Below are 18,926 nucleotides of genomic sequence, written 5' to 3' on the forward strand. Positions count from 1 at the left end.
TCTGACTTCAGACCTAGTTTTCGGCTCATGATGCATTGCCGAATGGTTGATTTCCTCACACCCCTGTTTGCTAACCTTTCTTGACAGCTTCTGGATTGCTCTACCTAGTAATTTGCTCCATAATAATGGCTACTGTGAGATGTCTCCTAACTATTTCCTTTATTTTTAACAAGGATTCTTAACACCCTCTGTAGGTGACGATATGCAATTACAGATACAAAGTGTCCCCCAGGGGATGGCCGCTCACAGATGCCACCAGGATTTTTGTAGCGCAACTGTTAAATGTAATGAAAACATAGAATCAGATTCTCCAAACATCCAGCTCAAATAAAATTTTAATTAAAAGTTATGAAGGCATTTTATTGATTAACAATCTTCGTAATTAAAGAGTGTGGTTGACATTTTTTTTCTAGTTGGATTTGTTCTTCCTTTGAGATCTCTAATTGTTGTATGGTTTTACATTTATTGATAACTCTGTTTGATGAATGCAGATGCCACCTTTTACAGCCGTCGTTGACAGAGTAATCATATTGTGAGAAACACCAGGCTTATGTAGTAACAGCTGTTGTAGCTACCCATGCTGACATCCATCGGGGAAATGTGTTTGCTGCTATCATGGGTACACGATGAATGGAAGGTGCAATAAAGCACAAGCTAACATTTTGAATATCCTTACAACTCTAGGAACTTTATTGCATATTACAAGCACTTTGATCTCTGTCCAGTACTTAAGTCTTAATTATCAGACTAATTGCACAGACTATGTTCATTTTCAGTGGTAATCCTTTTGTGATTAGCTTCTGTGTTCAATAACTGACTTATCCTTTAATTAAAAGGACTATTAACCTTAAGGCTGATGCTGTGTCTTGGGATTAACCCGTACAGAGTTACTGTTTAATATCATTGTAAAAGCTTTTGCTGAAAGGTGTAGTGTAAAAATGTGTAGAGGGAAAGCCACGAAACATATCTCACTTTCCTGATGTGCAGAAAAGCTCTGCTAAAGGTGAGGGTTTTAACGAAGACTCCCTCGTAGACTAAATTTCCTAAGGGCCTACCTAACTGTGCAGCCACTGGCTTAACCATTTGAACCCTGTGCTCATTTACAGGAAGAGAGTGCTTGCTTTAGGACCAGATCGAGTTTTATCTCGATTTTCAAAATCATTATATGTGTACGTGATCAGGGTACTTAGCTGCCAGTGGTCCAGAATAGAGAATTCCTTTTTCCTTTTTTTTTTTTTTTTAACTCCTACAGCGAAAAGGTTGTTTTTTTTTTTTTTTTTTTTTTTTTGATATTGATTTCTATGGAAAGGTTCACGGCAGCTTGAAAACAGACCTAACGGTGGCACGTGTATCCAAGTCCTGAGCAGTTCGTGGTCAAGGTGGGTAAAACTTAGCTCACCGGTAACCAGTGAAACAATTAAGGAGCAGGTGCAGGGAGAATCGGTGCCACAGTGTGGAAAGCTTGCCAAAAAGCCAGATGCGGCTGCTGGAAGGGCTCTATTTCTTCTTCACTTTGGCATCTGGGTTCTGCAATCAATGTTTTCCCCCGGCGTGTCCCATGACACAGAGCCTTTTGCTGCACTGGTCACTTAGGACAAGGAAGAGAAATGGCTTCTCTCATTCCCCCCTCTCTTGCTCATATCCTTGCCTCCCAGAGGAAGGGGCCCTTCATTGATTCCATCCCCCTGGCGCGTCTTCATCCGTAAAACACAGGCTGCTGGGACCAAAGAGCTGTGGGAAGGCCTCCATTCTAAGGCTCCTGAGCTCGCAGGCAGCCCAGTCCGTTTTGTTCCGTCTCGTCTTCCAGACTTGACTTCTTCTGTTAGTAATGCAAAGAGTAGCCGGACCAGAATTTTTCTCCGCCGGCGCATGCTTTTCAGGAATTTGGCAATAACATGAAATATTTACCAAAAGGACGTGGCCATCCGCGGGGGGGATTGTGTGGTGAACAAGAGGGAGACATCCCCCTGCCCGCCCCAAAGCTCAGAGTCTAGCTAGTGGGATGGTGACTCCTTCTAGCCCACCACGCTCACTGCTGGGGGTGGGTAGCCTAACAAGGGGATCGACCCTGCCCTGAATAGATTGTACCCTTTCTAGGTTTAGAATTCCCTGAGTAGTTTGGTCTTAATCATGAACGAGGAGTGTGCGTATGCTGAGTGGGGCTGGTCAATGATAGGAGGGAGTCACCCCGGGACGTTTAGATGGTTTAGGGCGTCAGCTCCGGAGGACACGGATACCAGCACAATCCCCACTCCATAGAGCACCAGCTGTGTGACTGTAAACAAGTCACTTCCCTTTCTGGAACTTGGTTTCTTCAGCTATAAAATGGGGATAATGCTGGTGCGGAGGGAACCAACGAGATGGCGCATTTAGCACAACACTTGGCGCATAGTGTCTAATAAATGGTGACAACGGTTTTCCAGATTTAAGTTTCTTTCGAGAGACCTTCCGGTAGCTAAGAAATTGGCGGGACGAATACGTTATATACAGTGATTATGACGATAATAATCTCTTAGAATTCTGGAACACCGTCACTTCTTTGATCCTTAGAAAAGCACTGTGAAATAGGCTACTTTACTGATGACGATACCGAAGCTTGAGGTCGGTGTGAGACTTGCTCAGGCTTCCACGTTGTACAGGAGGGACTTAAAAATCAAACCAGACTCTCCGTGTGGCTAGCCGTTCTAACAGAATAGAGGGAGCCACAGGAATCAGGAGCCTTCGTTCTTTTTCAAGTTTTCCTGCCAAGCTCAATCATTTACCTCCTATTCCCTCAGGGCATTAAGCTTTCTGTAAACAGAGAATTTTAAACGCACCTATTAATTATATATCCGATATATGAAACCCGTGATAATTTCTCATAATTAAAGGATGCACTTATATTTGTAAAATTCAAGCATCTACCCTGCTGCCAGTACAGCAGGGTATATTTTAATAAATTAAAATACATTTCCAAAGAGCTTCCCAAGTGAATCTGGGGTTAGCAGAAAAATTCTAAGTAAGCAAGTGTGCATTAGTTACGTGAGGTTAATGTCTATCAATTATGATTTATCAAGGCTCAAAATGCCTTGGAAGGAAGCAACAAAAGCAAAATCGCAATATTACAACTGATGTTAAAATAGAGCCAGGGCGCTGTTATCCACGTTCTGCCGTCAAAGGAGCACGAGTAAAGGAGGACCAGCACGTTGTTCGTAAAAGGAAATGGACCAGCAGGGCGCTGAGCCGAACTGGACACGTCTAAGACAATATTCTAAGACAACTTATTGGACTTGAGACCATCTTGAGGTTGGGGGTGGGAGGATGGAGTGTGTTGACACCTGTGTGTAGGAAGATGGCTGATAGTTTTAGGGATACATTCTACAGGCTACATATGTGTGTGTACATTTTAATTTCTGCCTATTATCTTAACTATAGATGAAGGTATTTTGCATATATTTTTAAAATATTGCAGTTTCTAGTAAGCAACCTACCTCAAACGGCACAGGAAAGCAGACACAATTAGCCTCTTTAATTATTAAAAAAAAAAAAACCTGTCTAAAAATGGCCATTAAATATAGGAGGCTATTCAATAATGGGTTATGCTTTATGGGTTGTCCGAAGATTTTTTTTGTGATCGGAGGCAAATGTCTTTGACTTACACTTTCTTAGTGTTCAAATGACGCATCATATTTAAGTGGTATGACTGAAGAATTTCAATTTGTTGGGATACAAACTGCCATCACAGGGCTCTGTACTCTAATCCCTACTATCATGGGCTTTATCTTTCTATTTCCTGCATGGTGAGCTGCCTTGATAACAGCTCCCACTGATTCTCAACCTTCTCAGTCACTTTTAATTATAAAAGAGACTCATTTCGGTTATTAAAATTTGGTCCCTTTTATTTAAAACCTTTAATCTCTTATTTGATCTAAAGCATTCATCTACCTTCAGTACAGATTAGCCTTGGGACTCCAACAGCTTGGAGTGTGTGTGTGTGTGTGTGTGTGTGTGATACAATTTGCTCCTTCATACACCTCTTTCTCTTCTCTGTATTTACTACTCTGGCGCAGGGGCAAGGAGGAACAAGAGAATCAAACCATTTCCTTGTGCCTCCAGGGCTCAGAATCTTTGTTGTGGTAGTTGCTGTTTGCATCCACGCACTTCTCAAGACTGATCCCGTCCCTCCCACGGGTTCTTCCTCTTTCTCTGATTGACCAGCCATCCAAATGCTGGCCCTGTTGTGCAGGTGGTATGGGATGCTTTCATGAGTTCTTTGGAAGGCCGGACAGACACCTGCTCCCAAAGAGTCCCCTGTTCAGTGTCAGAGAGCCATCTGACTCTTGGGCTCCTGCTCTCTCTGTCGGCCCTCGTCTCAGACTGTTCACCCAGTGATGGCCCTAGGGGGGCCTTTGAAGACTATCCCTTGTATCTTTTCAGCACCAATGCCCTTGGGAACGTCCCCAACTACTCACTGGCAGCAACAGGATGCTCCAAGCCTGTCCTCATTTACTTCTGCCTCGGGATACAGAATCACCACCTCGAAAGGCCCTTTGATTCTCTGTAGTAAAGAAAAATATTAGAGACTAAAGTCTGAGTACCCCAGCCATCCATAAGGTTGAGTTGGTGGCCGGCAAAAACACTGCTGCTCCTCTTGGACACGTTTAATGGTAGAGCTGGAAAAATGTTTCTCTTTAAGATCATGTGTTATGGGGCGCCTGGGTGGCGCAGTCGGTTAAGCGTCCGACTTCAGCCAGGTCACGAGCTCGCGGTCCGTGAGTTCGAGCCCCGCGTCGGGCCCTGGGCTGATGGCTCAGAGCCTGGAGCCTGTTTCCGATGCTGTGTCTCCCTCTCTCTCTGCCCCTCCCCCGTTCATGCTCTGTCTCTCTCTGTCCCAAAAATAAATAAAAACGTTGAAAAAAAAATTTAAAAAGATCATGTGTTATATTATTTTTTCAAGGTAATTCAACCACGTTTTAAAATTCTGTTTTAACATAAATACTATAAATTATTTTTTCAAGGCCATTCAAGGTGTTTTAAAATTTTGTTTTAACACAAATACACTTATTTTCTCCATCACAACCTTACTTAAAAATTTCACCTTCCAAATAAACTGTAATTTTGTTAGTCTTTTCAAAGGGATTTTTATAGTCTCAATGTGCATCATTCTGTAATCACTTTATTGACATAAAGGAGGCTATTTAAGAAATTTTTATAAGAGAAAATGCTAGGGTAATATCTATGGACTAAATACATAATATAGGGGACATGTAGAAATATATAATAAATATTTTATGACAAACGATTTATTTGCAAATTTATTCGACCAGACTTACGGGGCAAACAATGAGATAATCAGGAGAATTCTGATGAACTCCCTTGCTCCTTAAATAAAGATTTCTTATCGTTACAGACATGAATGATGAAGAATTGTACTGGAAACTTACTTTATTTTGGTTGGTGGGTGATGGACAGAACTGAGGACCTAATCCTTGACTCTTCACCCCTCTTCTGTATTCCAGGGGCATTGACGGAGCCCCACAAGTAGAAGAATTTCAAATGGTCATCATCCCAGCTGACCTTTGGCTATTTCAGTGGGGAGACAGAGTTAGATCTTAGCGAAACACCACCTCACAGCAAGGTAGCCTGTCTATTTCTGTTTCCAGAACGTTTTTTGGTTTTTGCATTTCTGTCGCCATCACCCGGCTTCGGGCATTTGTCAAACTTCAGCCTCATTTGCTGCGCTAGTTTTCCAGACAAATGCACCAGTTCCGGTTTTAACGATGACCAGTTAAATTTACCCATCTGCTGAGGACTTGTGTGAAGTTGCAACAACTGTATTCATTTTTGGGATTTCTAAATCTTTGAGAAATATTCCTGCGCTTGAAGGAGAGCTCCTTGTTCTTATTTTATAACGTCCCACTGTTCCAAAATAAAACATTCCTGAGGATCTTAAATGTTCTTTACAACTAGTCCCTTGTTTCCATTTCCAAAATAAAAGTGAATAATTCTTTTGCGCTTTGAGCGCGTTGGCTGTTTTGGAGGGGGCGAAGTTTCCTTATGTGCTTTGAAATTTTCCTTTGCGAACCCCTTTTGGGTGGAAATTTCTGGATTTTAGTTGTGTCTGTTTTCTTCCTGAGCTCATCCTTTCTTATTAAATGATTCCGTAGCCGTCTCCTGGAGACTAGCCCAGAACCAGGTCTCACATTGTGTGAGCAGCTTACCGATGTTGCTCTGAGATCTTGCCCGTCTCGTCCCAGGGCTTCTGGCTGCATTCTTGGGCCTGGCAGCCCCATCCCGGCCCTGGTTTTCTTCTGTGACTGGGAACGGTTCAGGCTTCACACCCCTTCATGAGTTTAGTTTTTGCCTCTTGTTTCTCATCCATGGAGATATTTACCTTGGTTTCAAGTGTAACAATGTCTTTAAAATTTTTTTTTTCAACGTTTATTTATTTTTGGGACAGAGAGAGACAGAGCATGAACGGGCGAGGGGCAGAGAGAGAGAGGGAGACACAGAATCGGAAACAGGCTCCAGGCTCTGAGCCATCAGCCCAGAGCCCGACGCGGGGCTCGAACTCACGGACCGTGAGATAGTGACCTGGCTGAAGTCGGACGCTTAACCGACTGTGCCACCCAGGCGCCCCAACAATGTCTTTTAAAGAGTGACTCTTCTTCTTTGATCTTGTGTTATTTTCTGTTTTGAGGTCATAGTGGTAGCGGTCGTGAGGTGGGGCTGAGGGCTGTTTGTGGCAACGACTTGATCTTCACAGCCGGAAATCGCTGAACTTAAATTCAGAATTGGCATCCTTGCCTCCATTCCTGTCTCCATTTTCGTTCATACTTTATGGTACTGCAACATTCAAATTATGAAGGCATCAATTTTGATCTCTGCATCACACTTTTTTTTTTTAAATGTTTATTTTTGAGAGAGAGAGAGAGAGAGAGCAAGCGGGGGAGGCACAGAGAGAGAGGGAGACACAGAATCGAAAGCAGGCTCCAGGCTCTGAGCTGTCAGCCCAGAGCCTGCCGCGGGGCTCGAACTCACAAACTGGGAGATCATGACCTGAGCCAAAGCTGGTCGCTTACGGGACTGAGCCACCCAGCCGCCCCTCTACATCACACTTCTTAAAAACTCTAAATGGTTCTCTTCTGTCCGTTGTCAATAAAAAAAAAATGCTCTAATGTTTCACAATTACATACAACATTGACTGTTGGTTTACAATTGCAGAACTATCCCTAAACTTCATAATTTTTTTTCATTAGAATAACTTTCACAGACTAATTTTTTTTTTCCATTGAAAAGCCAGGATCTTTACCAAAATTAGTTGTTAGTTAATACCAAGGAAAGACGAAGACTTCGTTTTTGATTTTTGCCAGTATACTTTTCAATGAGATTCGATGATTCTTTCCACCCTAATGCATTAGACAGTAATACATAATAATAATAATACATGATGATAATAATGTATTGTACTATATAAAAAGATGATTATATCTACCACGGCTTATTTGGCATCTCTCTTGATTTATTTTCTACTATTGGGGATGTATTGATATTGATTCATTTATACCTTATTGGTCACATATCGAAGAGCTAAGAATTAGGGAAGCAGCCAATACCATGAATCCAATGAAAGTCAATGGTTTGAATGAGCTCTCGTGGTTTTGAGTTCATTTATATGTTATCCTAGGCCAGAGTTTTCCGCATTTTGTGGTAGTCAGAGAAAACATGGTGACGTACCTAGAAAAGCCGCTGGGGGTCGCTTGATGGCAGAGATGTCCTCATGTGGCTATGCCTCATAGGGAGAGAGCATCTGGGTGGAATCACAGCCGTCCAGGGTGTTGGCCTCAACTTTTCAGGTTCACAGAGACGCAGACAGGTTTCAGTCTACAGAGAATTTTTCAGGCTGTGGGGGACAGATGTACTTTAAAGAAGCCATAGGCAGCTTGGCATTGTGGTTAGAGCGCAGTATTAAAGCAGACAGAGGATGGGAATATGAATCATGGCTCTGTCACTTACTTAAGTACTTAGTTTCAATTTTGTCATTTCTACAACGGAAACAGGTAAGAGGTTGTTGTTGTTTTCACCTTTTAAGGTTGCAAAAATTAGAGATAAGATACATACCTAAAGCATCTGATAACTAGGCTACATCCTTGCGTTATATGACCCTTGCCCCCACGACCCCAACTACAGGTGACAGACTGAAAGGAAAGGTCCAGAAGCTGTTTTCTCATTGGCTCTGGGCTCTGTGTTAGGTTTTGTCTCTTCTCCTGATCTCCTGTCTAGGTTGCCTGTGTTCTGCCTCTTTTACTTCATACCTGATTTTTTTTCCCTCTGCCTCAGTATAGACATTCATTGGATGTTGTCCTTGGGGTTTTCATATGCTCTGTCCCTGAGAGATTTTTTTTTTTTTTTTTTAGAGTACATTCCCTTCCCTTATTACCTCCTCAAACCATTTCCATGCACACAGTCTTTGGACAAGGGATGTCTCATTCCTGTGCCAGAGCTTTGGAATATCGGTCTCCAATCTGTGCTCAGGACGCTGGGCCCCCAAATGTTCAACTGTGGGAGAAAGGTGGGGAGAGAACAGATATCCTGTGTCACGTTGTAGCTTTCATAAATGGTTGTGATGCTATGCTTAAAAAATTACGTATAAACCAGAATGCCAATTTTTTATTTCACGATGGGGGCTGCCCTTCACGTGGCTGATTTTGTGTTCATTATCCAGGGCCCTCTTTTCTTATTATTAAGATAGTTGAGAAACTGAATTTGTATTCAAAGGTTGCTGGGTGAGCAGAGAATCAGGTAGAGGCTGGATTATGGCCAAGCCTAGGAGGAAATAATCAGTCTCTGGAGGCTCCCTTGCTAATCCCACAGTTGGCACAAGGTTGAGCACCCATTAGACATTTGTTAAGGGTTCCGTGGATGGTCTGCTCCCATTTGTATGCCTGGTCCACACGGGGTGGGATTGAAACAGCTCAACAGCAACAGCCAGGTGGCTGCAGCCGGACAGATGCTGGGTTGCGCGATGCAGGAAGTGTTCTAGCCAATGATTTCTACACAGTGGGGGAGACTTTTTCTGGTTGACATAGCCTGGTACAAAAAGCCAGGGTGGTTCATAGAATCCCCGTCACTGCTGGAACACAGAAGAGGGTTGATGGCATGTAGACAGGGAATGTGGAGAGAAGGGATAAGAGGAGCCAAGCAGCACGGGCAGCGGCTTACAGAGAAAGGGAACTTGCTGGAGTTCTAGCTTGCGTGAATGTATCCGGTGCAAAGCAGAAACAGCGTAGCAAGAATGGTAGCAGTGCTGCTTGTTAGATTGCTCCCTTCTCTCCTGCTAATATTCTCTCTGTTCGTGCTTCCACGTTCTTTTTCAAACTATCATCCCTGCTCCCGCATCCCAGACTGCTGTACTCATGGAGTTGCCTGAATTGGTGTCACCGTCAATGTACGATGTCCCGCAGGACTAGGCCCCTTTGAGCCATGAGGCAATATTTGCATCCTCCCAGATCCACTCTCTCTTTCTCAGTCCTCGCAGCATGGATAACTCCTCTCCTATCGCTCTATGGTTCTATCAATCATATTTACTTGCCTGGAGCTGCTCATGATGTGGGAGCCCTTTTCCCTTCCAAGGTTAATCCCTGGCTTTTGCTCCCCTTCCATTGTTTCTTTTTAAATCTCTATCTATCATCTATCTATCTATCTATCTATGTATCTATCTATCTATGTATCTATCTATGTATCTATCTATGTATCTATCTATCTATGTATCTATCTATCTATGTATCTATCTATGTATCTATGTATCTATCTATGTATCTATCTATGTATCTATCTATGTATCTATGTATCTATCTATCTATGTATCTATCTATCTATCTATGTATCTATCAATGTATCTATGTATCTATCTATCTATCTATCATCTATCTATTATCTATCATCTGTCTATCTATCTATTATCTATCATCTATCTATCTATCAATCATCTATCTATCATCATAATCATCATCATCTATCTATCATCTATCACCTCTCTCTCGTTTTCTCATCTATCTCTCTGTCCTTTATTTCTAGAAAGAACCCCCCCCCCCCGCCCCCACCGGCATCTTCCCTACAGACTATAAACATGCTTAGGTCTCTGACCTGAAAAACAGAAACGAACAGCAAAAACCTCCCCTCTGCTTTCTCCCCCTCTCCTCTTTCTAATCTCCCAGCCTGTTGCAAGTGACTTTTACTTTCATTACTTCCTGGAAATTAATGCTTTGAATTTTTCAATAGTTTCCATTTTTCCAGAGTCAGTGGAATTTTTTATTTTATTTATTTATTTATTTATTTATTTTTATTTAAAAAAAAATTTTTTTTTTCAACGTTTATTTATTTTTGGGACAGAGAGAGACAGAGCATGAACGGGGGAGGGGCAGAGAGAGAGGGAGACACAGAATCGGAAACAGGCTCCAGGCTCTGAGCCATCAGCCCAGAGCCTGACGCGGGGCTCGAACTCCCGGACCGCGAGATCGTGACCTGGCTGAAGTCGACGCTTAACCCACTGCGCCACCCAGGCGCCTCTAGTGGAATTTTTTAGAAAGTGTATTTAGTTCGACAGAGCGAAAGAGAGTGCGCAAGTGGGGGAGGGGCAGAGAGAGCGAGAGGGAGAGAGAGAGAATCCCAAGCAGGCTGCGGGCTGTCAGGGCAGAGCTCCACACAGGTCTGCATCCTGGGAACTGTGAGATCATGACCTGAGTTGAAATCAAAAGTTGGACACCTAACTGACTGAGCCACCCAGGCGCCCCAGAACTTTTTCTTTTTATTCTTCTTATTTGACTCATGGAAACATAAGACTATGATTATCCATTTTTGAACCGCCTTTTTTTTTTTGTTTTTTACAGAGGGAGGAGCAGAAAGGGTGGTGTTGGTGGGGATGGGGTAGCTAAGGCCTGATTACGTTGCATATTGAGGTATATTTATTAATGGTAGGGGGCCTGGTACTTTTTTTTGCAGAAAGTTGTGAACCCATTCTGGATGACTCTGGAGGTTTCCCCAGCACTAGTCTCTCATCCCATTTCAGCCTCCTTTGGATGACTGCTTTTCCCTGGCTGGCTCCTTAAATGTAGTACTCCTAGAGGTTTGCTTTTGGCCCTGTTTTATCTTTACATGCTCCCCCAAGGCCTCACTCACTGGTAATGGCTCCGGCATTAACCATGTGCTGTCAGCTTCCAAGTCTGTCCCTCCAACTCGAATCTCTCTTGAACTTTAGGCCCAAATGTTGAACTGGTTATTGGATCTTTCCACCCGAAAGGCATCTTTTTTTTTTTTTTTAACGCTTTTTATTTATTTTTGGGACAGAGAGAGACAGAGCATGAATGGGGGAGGGGCAGAGAGAGAGGGAGACACAGAATCGGAAACAGGCTCCAGGCTCTGAGCCATCAGCCCAGAGCCCGACGCGGGGCTCGAACTCACGGACCGCAAGATCGTGACCTGGCTGAAGTCGGACACTTAACCGACGGCGCCACCCAGGCGCCCCCCGAAAGGCATCTTAAACTCAGTAGGCGCTGAACTTCTCTCCCTGACCTGTGCATCTATTAAGTAATCCAGGCCAGAGACTTGGGACCAATTCTCGACTTTTCTCCCTTCTCACTCTAACTTCTCCCCGTGATGAGAATCTGGCCACACCCCATGATTTTCCTAGCACTGAATTACCACCAACTCAGTTCAGGCCTTTGTCACTGAGTATCTGACAAGACCCCAGAGAAAGAGCTTTGTGTATAGTATTTATTATTTTAATTATGAATATAGATTATAAATATTATGACCACATTAATTACATATATTGCTTTAAAGACCTATCGTACCATGTTTCCTCAGGGCTTTTGATTAGCACAATGATTACTGGAACATATCATAAAGAGGGCTCTTAACCAGGGAGATTTATGACCAAATTTTGATTATCTTGATTGGGAGGCCACGGAAAACACAAGGGTTGGGAATAGTGAAATGACCTTAAAGCCTCGTGTTGGGCAACAGCTTCGATCCTCTTTTCCTCTGTATATTTCATCAGCACAGACGACATCTGAGGAGGCTGTTATTGGCTTGAATTCCTGCTTCTTGAACGTTCATACCAGACGAGGAGTGGAACGGCTAAGTGACCACAACTCGCAGTCGAGGTAAGAAGAAGAAGCAAAGCACCCACATCATTCACAAACCAGATAGGAGTCTGCCTGTTCCAGTGAGAGGGAAATCAAGATTGGAGATGGGGCCATCTTAGTGGTTTTACCCCACTTGGTGCCTATCTCGGGACTTAGGCAAGATGAGAAAAGGTGGGTCAGAGAAGGAAATAGCATCTATTATGGGACAAGGGCCAGCCATGGTGATTGGCAAATAAGACACGGTGATGCAGAAGCCCTTCCTCGGCTAATCTCAAGTGGACACTTGATTTTAAGTGAATGGAAACGGAGAGCAAAGAGTAGCCACCGAGAGCTGTTTTATCCACCCTTATCTCAGGTCTCCTGATGAGGTCGATAAGCCTGGTGTGGGCACTGAACCAGCCTCTGCCACTTTTCTCTTGCCACCTCTCATGATTTCTCACCGGCTACCCCAATAATCTGGGTGGGAGCTCTCTTCAGGTACCTGCCGTGTTGCCCAGCTGCCCCATGTGAATGCCTCTAGGTTTGCTGATCACCCCACTCCCTTCAAATCAGATGACAAATACTACATTTGAGACCTGTCTTCATTTAGCGTTTTGTTTGTTTGTATTCTGGCAGAATATTCGCATAAAGGGTCCCACAATGTGGAAGAAACTGCTGTATTGCATTTTGAACGCATGGTATTGATTGCCACAGAATCAGTTAAATTGCCGTGTGAATAATGATTGGCACTGGCCTTAACCCTTTTGGCTAAAATTGCTTATTTGTCATCCTGGCTCATGGAAGAGATAAACAATTGCTTGCTGATGATCTAACGGATCAACTGTGAGTATCATTTGGCATGTCAGATGAGAGCTAATTTAATGAGCTGCAGTTCCTGCCAATTACCTGGGAACGAATCCCTCCACAAGCTATTCTGTACATCATCAAAATGTTTAACCAAATTCTCACTCGTGGCAGGTAAGATGATTGGGTGTTTGATTAGCCAACATGCTGTCAATATTATCTTGCACGTATTTGTCCTGTCTACTTATCCAATCGCTTTCATTCTTTAACAATGACAAATTATAATATGTAGTCCTCCGATTCTTTATTTTAAATTGTTCTGCTCCGTATGCACACTAACTGTAAAACCGGAACATCCCCCTGTGCGGGTAGGTTGCATTGAAGACCAGGTCATTTGCGTGGCGTGAGATATTGTCAATTGTCATGCAGCATCTGAATGCCTATGGAGGAATTCTCTAACAAGAGCAAGGAAGTCGGGATGACCCTGTGAATGGCTTCACATAAAAAGGGGGAATGAGAGGTCTGTGAGCTAGCATTGATTGGGCTGGGGGAGCCTGACGGGCAACGCGAGGAGGGAGCGGGAGGGAGGGGAAGTTCAAGGGCAAAGGGGAAGAGGGATGATGGGGCACATGCAGCATCTCTATGAGCAAGGAGAGGACAAGGGCATAGGTCCCCCAGAAAGCCCGAGGCTTCTGGGCTGTGGGCGCTACACATATGGGTGGCTAAGCCACCTTCCTTCTTGCCCTTCCCCCCAAACATCCCTTTCTAGCCCCACCTTTCGATCTCTGGCTCTGACATTTGAGCGCATCTGCTGATTCAACGCCTCGGTCGGTGCAATCCCTTCCCCAATCAACGCCCGCAAAGCACTTGGTGGCTTTGGCCCATGAACCTCCTGCCATCCACTGTGCCACTGCCTCCGGGCTTCCTTCTCTCATCTTTCCTCTCCGTCTCTTGAGCAATACCTCCCTCCTCCGTGTTTAGAACAGGCCGGCGGCTTGGGGGAAGGGCCGCCTGGCAGCTTCCGTCCCAAGCAATCTTATCAGGAATTTTGCAACAGGGGGGCCCCCCTGAGGTGTGCAGAGGTTGCCAGGAGGATAACATTTTCACTATCTTTTGACCTTCTCCCATGAGAAAAAGATCTCCACCCTTGCTAATTTACCACGCACACGTTCTGCGGCACGTGTAAGAAGACGTCCTGAGCTGAGCTGTTTGTACTCGCGCCTCGTCCGACGACAAAAGCGTTGGGGGGTTTCCACGCCAAGCGGCTCTCCAGTCCTCTGCGGACACCAGTGGGGGTGTCCTACAATTTGACTCAGTTCTGGTGCTAACTGCCTGGAGTTGATCAGTCTGGTCCCGGTTGCCCCCTGTACTTCTGATTGGCCCTACATCGGGGGCTTCTCACGACTCCCTCTTTGGGTTTGATCCTTTGCTGCAACAGTTCACAGAACGTAGGAAAGCGCTTTACTTGCTGCTACGGCTTGACTGCCGAAGATACAAGTCTGGAACATCCAGATGGAAGAGATGTGTAGGGCGAGGTTATACGGGAAGGGGTGCAGAGCTTCTGAGCCCTCTCTGGGTGCGGGACCGTCCCAGCGCCTCCAAGTGCTCACCAACCCGGAAGCTTCCACGGTTTAGGGGTTTTTACAGAGGTGTCGTTAAGTGGGCATGATCGTTTCCATCCCCGGTCGTTGGGGACAAACTCAATCTCCAGCATACAAAAGCTGCTCTTACGACTCCAGAGATTCCAAAGGTTTTAGAAACCGTCTGCCAGGAACCGGTGGCAAAGACCAGATGCCTTTGCCCGTGGTACCGCGGTTTATCTGTGGCATCCAGGTCTCGCTCGTATTTCTTTATTCCAAGGGACCGGGCAGACTTTTTTAAAATCGGAGACCCTTTTTGGGGTACTCCTTCCTGGCTCTGCCTTGTCATCTCAGGTACCGGGAGAGGCTGTCACCTTCCTTCCACTGTCGGGGGCCACATGCTGGGCCCCCTCCACCCCCATGTGGAGGCGTGAGCTTCCCTTCATCAGAGGAAGCCCTCGGTGGTTCACAGAGGACCGAGGGCCCTATCGCTGGTTTCCAGGCAGGCGTGTTAGGGACTGACACTTCTAATCATTCAACCTCTCCGTCAAAACAGATTGAGGCTTTTGCGTCACACAATCCCGGGAAGCCCTGCGTGCTCCCGGTTTTGCACTGGTCGCTTGTCACCTGCCAGGTGTCACGGAATCTCTTCTGGCCTGTGTGTGACCTGACCCTACCCTGAAGGCAACTTGGTGGGTGCTGCCTCTATGCCTGGCCCCTGGTTTGTTCTAGGCTAGACTCTTGACCAGAGATGAGTAACCTACTTAGTTCTTTCTCTCGGGGCTCTGCGTTTTGAGAACCTGACCACAGGAGGCAGAGACCCCTGCAAATCAGAACCATTCTCCAATCCCAGCTCTGAGGCTCTGATTTGTTCCCCAAGGACAGCTGATAACCTCGTGTCTCTTCCTCCTCTCAAATTAGCCTCCCTAAAGTGAGGATTCGGGGCCCTCTTGGGTTACTTCGCTGGTGGGAGCTTATCGGGTAACGGATGGCGGTATTTCCCCAGCAGCAATTTGCTGTGACAGGGCCTAATCCTCCAAAGCATGGCCGAAGCCTTGTGCTGTTGTAAAAGGCGCTCAGTATGGAGGTGGTTTTTCCCCCCCTCATTTACATTGTTGCGTGACCAGAAAGTTGACATCTGAGTCCCAGCCCCTCGCGAAGCCTAGAAAGCCGAGCCCACGCAAGGAAGCCTTCAGCTCCAGCAACAGGCACATTGGTGATTGGGACCCTTTTTAATTCCTGCCCCAGGCTTCTTGCCAGCTCTCTGTCAACCTTCATGGCTTCTCCAGTGCCAAGGTCTGCCGCAACGTAGCCCTTCCCTCCTCTTCAGGCGAAGGTGTGTGGGAAGTGCAGTTAGAAGCCAGTTTGCCACACATGGGTCAAGTTCAGGGTCCCACCGGGACAAGTGCCTGGGATGTGGGAGCTGTTCATTTTTCCTTCTATTTTAAACTCTGGCCGGGCAGGAACAAATGGTCTGTCGCCTGTGGTCTCGGGTGCAGCATCTTGCCTAAACGCTCAGTAAATATTTGTTGAATTAAATTTAAATAAATCTGCAGCAGCAGGACGCCCTGCATAACACTTGTAATCGTCACCCACCATTCGAGAAAGGGCGATGTCGAGGGAAGATGGAGGCAGCCCCGGCATGCTGTAACCCTGGACAGAAGGCGGTCCGGTGAATGTGCAAACCCTACTTACTGGCCGGGATTGGAAAACCACACTTCCTGCTCGCAGGGTAGGATCCCCCTTTCCCTTCCGCAGCCCCAGGCAATCTCCTCCAGCTTCTTCAAAGTATTCAATGCCGCCTGCTTCTTTGCAACAAACTCATTTTACGAACTCTGTGTGACCTCGGGTGAAATATGGAATCTTTCTGGGCCTCAGCTTCCTCGTCTACATTACTGGTATGGCAATGGCACTGACCTTGAGGGGTTGTCGCAGAGGGGTTTCATCATCAGTGATGAAAAGCGTAATGAACTTAAAAATGCCTGGCGTACATTACGCATTTAATAAATGTTATTTGCTATAATTCTTCCGGTCAACGCCGCAGTGATGATCATTGGGCTGGGGTCTGAGCCCCTCCCCTCCCTACCCCTCCACCCCCACACTCTGATCTTCCACGGCTCTCTGATTCTTCAGGTGACAGTGTTTGGAGGCGACAGACCCTGTGGGTAAGGGCTGTGTGCTGGCTGGAGTGGCCCTGGAATGATGGGGGTGTGATGTAAAAGCTGAGGCTGCTGCTTTATTTTCCGCAATTTTGGTTCATAGTGGGGCCAGTTCAGCACTGCAGGGGTTTCAAAGGACGGTATTAAGTAGGTGCCCTGCGTGTCGCACTTTCTCGCCGCATTTCCAAATTGAGCTTTTCAAAGCTATAAGTTGCTTACCAGTATGCTTCTCTTGAGAAATTATGTATTTGGAAAAACTGCTTGGGAAATTCTGCCCCCGCACCTTCTGGAATGTTCTGTATTCTCAGCATTCCCATGCTGTGGACTTACCTTATGGATTAAAATGCCTTTTGGTGAAGTTTTCTAATTAATCACCAATTACACTCTTGGGGAGGATTTAAGGGAGACCTGTGTTTTATTTTTTTTTATTTTTATTGAGGCCAGCTCCATTGTTTTAGAAGGATCAATTATATTTCTGTGATTTGAAAACAAAACAAAACCCAAAATGCTTTGCCACGAAGCACATGGAACTCTGGCACTGAAAATGGAGACAACAGTCCTAAGTGATTGGATTGTGGCTTCCGATGGCGTGATCGGACTCCACTGGTCTCAGCAGGAGGAGGGGCAGTGCCAGGCGCCTTTCCCCCTGTCCTGTTGGAGCACATTTAGGGGCACGCTCAGTCGCGAAGCTTCCAGAATGGATGTGTTTTCCATTCCTGTTGGGAGGCAGTGGTTTGTAAATATTGTGAGAAACCCAGAATGAAAAGGTTAAACTAGTACATTTTGGCTGGATGAGGATTAATTAGGAGATGATTTGCAAGGACTATTATTTGTGTGCTACGTTTACTGACCTTTCTCCCCCCTGCGTAGGATGAAGCTCTGTGCTCTGTGCTCATTATCCTTAAATGTTTCCTTTTCTCTGTATCATCACCCCATTCATTTTATTTGGTAGTTTTAAAATGCAGCAATTGGGAGCAGTAGGCTTCGCTGATTCTTGGGAATTGAACATTTAGCAGGTACAGCTATGCAGGCCTTAGGAAGAGTCTTCATGGTCATTGGGAGCTCTCTGGCACTAAGATTGGGTTCCCGGTCCAGGCTGGCGAGGATCCCAGCAGATACCCTCCAGTGCTCTGTGGGTGGCAGGCACGGCTGAAGGCCTTACAAACAAGTTTTAAAACAATGATCTATTCGGTTGATTAATTTTTTTGATTAACGGGAGGCCTTTTTCACTTATTTCTGTTTTCTTTGTCAGCCTTTGGACCAACTGTGTCACTTGGTTGCTGCTGTTATCAACCTTAAAAATACAATAGCCAGGTATTTTACTAGCAAAATGAGTTTATTCGGGAAATAACAGAGGAAAGGCAATTTGGGGCAAGGAAACTACAGCGATCCATAGGCAGGCCGCGAGAACAAAGGAGAGGGGCTTGCTCTGATGGAGGAGAGGAGGAAACTGCGGAGGGTTGCTTTGAAGAACAGTTCATTGGCTTAGAACAAGAGTTTGAAGTTGGGGCAGTTTCTCATTGGCCACAAGCTGTGGTGAGCCCATTGTTGCTGGGGCAGGGAGGGGTCTTCCTTCTTTTTCTTAAAAGCATGATAATTCGTATCTTCTTTCTACTGGTTATGCCTGCTGCAAGGAGTGCCATGTGTGTGAGAGCGCCCCCTTCAGGGATTCCCGACTCTGTTTTGAAGGAAGCTTCCTTTGTTTGTTATCACCTGTCTGCCGAGAAGAGGCTGGGGGCGAGGAAGATTTCAAGGTGAGGCCTGGGTGTTTTCTGAGATTGCCTAACTCGGCTTTGTCTAAGCGTCCTACAAAATTCACAAGTCGCTTTGGCCTCCAGGGTCACCAAAATGGCGGACAAGAGCCAGGGAGGAGGTGAGGACCGGGAACTTGAGCAGGAGGGGCATGCAGGCCAGGCAATTCTGCTTCTTCTAGCCTGAGGTGATTGATGGAAGAAGTAAGCAGGAAAGGAGAAGGTCCCTCTTGGTTTCTGAGTGCTCGTGTCCAGAGTTGTGGAGTCCAGGATAAGGATAAGTGTGGTACGAAGGCGAAAAGCACAGTTGAATCGTTTCCTCCTGTGGTCTTTTGTTGACCGCTCGCTCTTCCGCTCCAATCATTCTGCTTCTTATCATCTAATGATTTGAAAAAAGGACGTTTGAACTCAAAAAGCAGAGGACACAGATTTTTTGACCGTTGGACATATTTTCTCCATTTGCTTCTGGCTAGAAAGTCTGCTTAAAAAAAAACCACGAGAGGGCACCTGGGTGGCTCAGTGGGTTAA

This window comes from Prionailurus bengalensis, chromosome C1 (genome assembly GCF_016509475.1).
Source record: "Prionailurus bengalensis isolate Pbe53 chromosome C1, Fcat_Pben_1.1_paternal_pri, whole genome shotgun sequence".
Classification (NCBI taxonomy): Eukaryota; Metazoa; Chordata; class Mammalia; order Carnivora; family Felidae; genus Prionailurus; species Prionailurus bengalensis.